The sequence below is a fragment of the Conger conger genome, chromosome 5, assembly GCF_963514075.1.
Source record: "Conger conger chromosome 5, fConCon1.1, whole genome shotgun sequence".
Lineage (NCBI taxonomy): Eukaryota > Metazoa > Chordata > Actinopteri > Anguilliformes > Congridae > Conger > Conger conger.
In genome coordinates this window covers 20010954-20017256 of record NC_083764.1, presented here as the reverse complement: position 1 = coordinate 20017256, position 6303 = coordinate 20010954, and positions in this window count along the sequence as shown.

The following is a 6303-nucleotide window of genomic DNA, read 5'->3' as shown; positions in this document are numbered from 1 at the left end:
CCTATAGGTTGCAATTTACCTGTTACAAATAATTTGTTGAATGGATAGTCAGTATGGTGATTTTGCTGATTGTCCCCAAAATTACGTTGTCTTACACAATATAGGCTACCGACCATGCTAGAGATGGTGTCACATTTTGTGATGGTCTTCTTATTTTTGTAAACCATAGCCTATTAAAGAGCATGTTTTCAGATGGCTTATTTGAAATTAACCCTACACCTACACATGATTATGGATACCATGGCTATTGGTCTGATAAACTTACACAAAGACCTTCCGTTTATTGGTGTCTAGTCGGTCGAGGAAGATGTAGGCTGATCTCGGCGAGGAGTTGCCTCAATTTTCATTTGCTAGCGTTTTCACTTTCATGAGTACAGGTAAGCATAGGATATAATACTTTTCTACCACTGCTGTTTGTCGTTATTTAACGCTATGCAAGATAATGTTGAGCTTGTGTCTACAGCAGGACATCCAACAGCACCTAGTTTGTGAATTAATAGTTGCATAAAACCAACCAATGCTGTAGCTTTCTGCATAATCATGCCAGATGAAGGCTATCTAGCCATATGCCTATCAGCTTATGTAGGCTAATAGAGGGTCATCAGGTTTCAAAAACTTTCAAAAATTCATGACCATAAACCCAAATCCACACTGACACCCACGCACACACAACGGCACACACATCCTACAACTTGGAGAGCTGACATTCAGTTGTAATATTTGAGTGCACAGTTTATTCATTTGCATATTAATATGCTTTCACCAAGACACGGCAGGGAAAAAAGTAAACGGCTGATCTAAGATCTCTGGCATTCCCAGCAGTGGTATATTTTGGTCTCTAAGAGGACAGGGCTAATAAATATGAAACATCCAGCTAAGTCACTGGTCCTTAGTGCACTGACATGCCTTATGAGCTGGAATTAAACCGTCATCGTCCATCGTGTGCCCAGTGTCTCATCTGGCAATAATGACTTCTGGCTTGCACCTGTAGTCTATCTGTGCCAGGTGCCACATATGTGGTGCAGTCTACTGCCTCCTAGCTCAGCTGGCTGTGCAACCAAATTGTCAGAAAAATGTAGGTCAAATATGTGAGTCCCTCACACATCAGTAGGGTTGTGTAGAACAGATCATGGAAGTGGTTCACTTTCACTGAGAGAGGAATGATATGGAATGATTCAATCACTGTAGATGTGTTCCAGAGATCTTGTGCGACGTCAGTCATCATCTTGACTCCAAAACAGCAGATTCCACGTTTTTTTGCTTCTGTATATGGTCACTTTTTTCTGCTCTCCCACTCCCTGCCTGTATAATCAAAACGTAAGATGATGTTTTTTGACAACTAGTAAACTGCACATATCTTGCATAACGTGCACTTCTCCTTTGCTCACCTCTGCTTGACAAAAGGCATTTTTTTTATTTATAGATAAGACTAATGTTAGCCCGAGCCATGTCACAATACAGCGTGGCATAAATAAAAGTATAAACGATATACATAAGAACTGAAATCACTGAGATGAATTGATTGATGTGAACATTAACTGAAACTCCTGACCCGTATCTGCATTATTTTATGCATTGCACTGCTGCCACACGATTGGCTGATTAGATAATCACATGAAGAAGTAGGTGTACAGGTGTTCCTAACAAAGTTCTCAGTGACTGTATATATCTTCAATATGAATTATGACTAGTAAAAAATATACAGGTAAAAAATGTAATAGTGACTAGTTAAAATTGAATTATAGATATCTTGATTTCTTATTCTGTCTAGTAAATATTCTTTTTTTACTTGTACCAATTGTATTTTTACTAGTATAAAATTAAGTTCAGACTAGTTATACTTGAGGCATTAAAAGAGAAAATGGCTTGCATCTTTAAATGCAGATATCTTGAAATAGACTTTTTACTAGTAACCATTTGTGGATAATGTGTGAAATGTAATGCAAGTTAATGGTAACATATGACTAGTCAAAATTGAATTCTGGATATCTTCAATATGAATTATGACTAGTAAAAATTCAATCCTTAGTAGAAAAAAATTAAATTATGACTAGTTAAAATTGACTACTAAATATCATTTTTTACTACTAATGATTGTATTTTTACGAGTAAAAATGTAGTTACGACTTGTTATACTACGGCATTATAAGATAAAAAGGCTTGCCTTACCTGCCAGACCTCTCCGTTTCACTACCTCAGGGCGCCTGGCGCCTCCCCCTCGCACCTACACTTCCTGGTCATGACTGCTGTCTAATCTGGCCCCATGGTGGTGGAATGACATTCCTGTGGCAGTCAGAACAGCAGAGACTTTGACCACCTTCAAGCGCAGACTGAAGATTAACCTTTGCCCTCCTACTAGGTGTTGACAGCAACCGGGTATTTTGTTCATCTCACTCCCAAAACTAAGGTGAACGGTGTAGGAATTACAACGGTTTCTATATGTGCCTCCCACTTTTTAAGGGACGAAACGTAATGGCAGAATTGGCTGGTCGGCTGTTCCATGGCCAGGTGTGTGTTATTCCCTCATTATCTCATTTGCAAGGAGCAGATAAAAGGTCTAGAGTTCATTTCAAGTGTGCTATTTGCATTTGGAATCTGTTGCTGTCAACTCTCAATATGAGATCCAAAGAGCTGTCACTATCAGTGAAGCAAGCCATCATTAGGCTGAAAAATCACAACAAACCCATCACAGAGAGAGCAAAAACATTAGGTGTGGCCAAATCAACTGTTTGGAACATTCTGAAAAAGAAAGAACGCACCGGTGAGCTCAGCAACACCAAAAGACCCGGAAGACCACGGAAAACAACTGTGGTGGATGACAGAAGAATTCTTTCCCTGGTGAAGAAAAACCCTTCACAACAGTTGGCCAGATCAAGAACACTCTCCAGGAGGTAGGTGTATGTGTGTCAAAGTCAACAATCAAGAGAAGACTTCACCAGAGTGAATACAGAGGGTTCACCACAAGATGTAAACCATTGGCGAGCCTCAAAAACAGGAAGACCAGATTAGAGTTTGCCAAACAACATCTAAAAAAGCCTTTACAGTTCTGGAACAACATCCTATGGACAGATGAGACAAAGATCAACTTGTACCAGAATGATGGGAAGAGAAGAGTATGGAGAAGGAAAGGAACTGCTCATGATCCAAAACATACCACCTCATCAGTGAAGCATGGTGGTGGTAGTGTCATGGCGTGGGCATGTATGGCTGCCAATGGAACTGGTTCCCTTGTATTTATTGATGATGTGACAGCTGACAAAAGCAGCAGGATGAATTCTGAAGTGTTTCGGGCAATATTATCTGCTCATATTCAGCCAAATGCTTCAGAACTCATTGGACGGCGCTTCACAGTGCAGATGGACACCCGAAGCATACTGCGAAAGCAACCAATTAGTTTTTTAAGGCAAAGAAGGGGAATGTTATGCAATGGCCAAGTCAATCACCTGACCTGAATCCGATTGAACATGCATTTCACTTGCTGAAGACGAAACTGAAGGGAAAATGCCCCAAGAACAAGCAGGAACTGAAGACGGTTGCAGTAGAGGCCTGGCAGAGCATCACCAGGGATGAAACCCAGCGTCTGGTCATGTCTATGCGTTTCAGACTTCAGGCTGTAATTGACTGCAAAGGATTTGCAACCAAGTATTAAAAAGTGAAAGTTTGATTTATGATTGTTAGTTTGTCCCATTACTTTTGGTCCCTTAAAAAGTGGGAGGCACATATAGAAACTGTTGTAATTCCTACACCGTTGACCTTAGTTGGATGTAAATACCCTCAAATTAAAGCTGAAAGTCTGCAGTTAAAGCACATCTTGTTCGTTTCATTTCAAATCCATTGTGGTGGTGTATAGAGCCAAAAAGAGGAGAATTGTGTCGATGTCCCAATATTTATGGACCTGACTGTATATCCTTTTAACTCATGCCATTTATCCATAATAACATGTAGTAGTTCCTTTTACACTTTTCTCATATTCACAAAACGATCTTATAAATTATTCTGCTGTTTGAAAAAATGTATATGATATTTTTAAGTTCTAGAATGATAGCTTTATTTTTGCCAGATGAAGATTTTAAAGAGGGTGCTTTTTTGGCACCAGAGGCTTGATAAACTGCAACATCTTCGGTAACCACTGGAGGCTGCGAGCGTCAGTGCTCATACACCTGTGCGAACGTGGCGCAAGGAAAAGAAACTGTAAGCAAAAAAAAAGACATAGACTTACATTGGGTGCAAACAAGTAAAACGGTTGTTCAACGTGTTGTTAAATTTGCAGTCGCCAGACCTCGAGCACAGAATAATTAACTTATTTCCACTTTTCATTATAAATTATTGGCAGCAGTTTATAAATAACATAAATTAGCTCGACTATAAAAGTATACAACAACAAAATAAAAGACGGTCTGCAATGGATGCGGAAGGAGCCAAAGGTAAGTCACATCCAAAAAAATTTCACCAGAGTAGAAAATAGCTCATTTACGTGGTGATGGGGTGATAGCCTGTATGATTTCGATTCGCTGACAGTGGGTTGGAAAGGCTAGTCTATGCGTAAAGCAAATCTGTGGAAATCTGTTTGACAATTGTGATATTTGTTTATGGCGATGGACCACTGCACTACGAAAACAAAACAGATTATATAGGCGAGGCTAAAAACCAGCAGGAGCTTGGCGGGAAGTTTTTAATCTATTGATCTATTAAAATTAGGTGTTCATTTTGATGTTTAGTTTTTTTACGGTGTGACATTAATTTATTTAACGCATTTATCTTTGTCTAAATTTAGGCTAGGCGGTTACTCATATAGTCAAGCCTAAACGAGTCAACTCTTCATAGATTGTGGCTATAGCCTTGGACAGTACTCTCACTTGTAAATGCGTGTTGCAATAAAGGACGGAGCCTTCCATAAGGACAGTCCCAAGAGAGCTCACCTAAAATAAAAAATACCAAACAAAACAACAAAAAAACGTGACCGGAGGCGAGTAATTTTCTATCTGCAACTAAATAGGTATACATGGATTTTGGCTGAATTATTCCTCTGTTTCTATCATGCAGGTGAAGCTAACATTTCTTTACTCTTCTTTGGTTGCAGAATTTATCTTACAGCACATGAGTGACATCATCGATAGGTTCTCGGGAACTGGCGCCGTGTTTACAGCAGACATCTTGCTTGAGAAGAATCTCATTAATAGTCAAACTTATGACATGATTCGGAAAGAATCGATTCCGGCAGAGAAAGTGAGAGAGCTGTATACTGCAATGAGACCTGGGGATCCGCAGTCATACCTTGTGTTTTATCAGTACCTGACACAAAAAGAGCCATTCATCATTGAAGAACTGGGTAATATCAGCTTTTTTGTTTTACTGGGGGACAAAATTGATCATGGTACAGATATTGTTAACATCCATCAATCCATCCATTATCTGAACCCGCTTATCCTGAACAGGGTCGCAGGGGGGCTGGAGCCTATCCCAGCATACATTGGGCAAAAGGCAGGAATACACCCTGGACAGGTCGCCAGTCCATCGCAGGGCACACACACCATTCACTCATACACTCATACTTACGGGCAATTTAGACTCTCCAATCAGCCTAACCTGCATGTCTTTGGACTGTGGGAGGAAACCGGAGTACCCGGAGGAAACCCACGCAAACACGGGGAGAACATGCAAACTCCGCACAGAGAGGCCCTGGCGGACGGGGACTCAAACCCAGGACCTCCTTGCTGTGAGGCGGCAGTGCTGCCCACTGCACCATCCGTGCTGCCTTATTGTTAACATTAACCAAGATATCATGTATTACTGCCGAATGTTTATGAAAATAAGTGACAGTTCTGGTAAATATTGCCGAGTAGAGTCTGCAGAGTGACTTAGTATTTTGGGTTTGTGCTTAACTGAAATCTGGTCTTAATCTGAATTTTACGCTTTTGCATATTATGTGGAGAAAGTTAAGTGACTGTCTTGCTCGTACAAGATTATTTTATTTCACTAGGGTCTCTGAAGGTTTTAACACAAATATTCCCTGTGAAAGTGGATAAGAAGTAAATTTTCTTAGAAAGTTAAATTTATGTACAGTGGTGAAGTGGGGATTAAGGAGTGTTTGCATGAAAAGAATAGTCCAATTAAATCTACAACTAAACCACAACCACTTCTCAGAGTAAATAAGTTTTTGATCAGAACATGGAACAAAGCAATTTTCCAAAGATACGGAAATATAGCAGGGAACCTATTAATCTTGGGATATATTTTTTCACTTTTTTTTCAGATTTGAATGGTAGCCTAATGCAAAAAAAAAAAAGAAAAAGGTTATTTCTC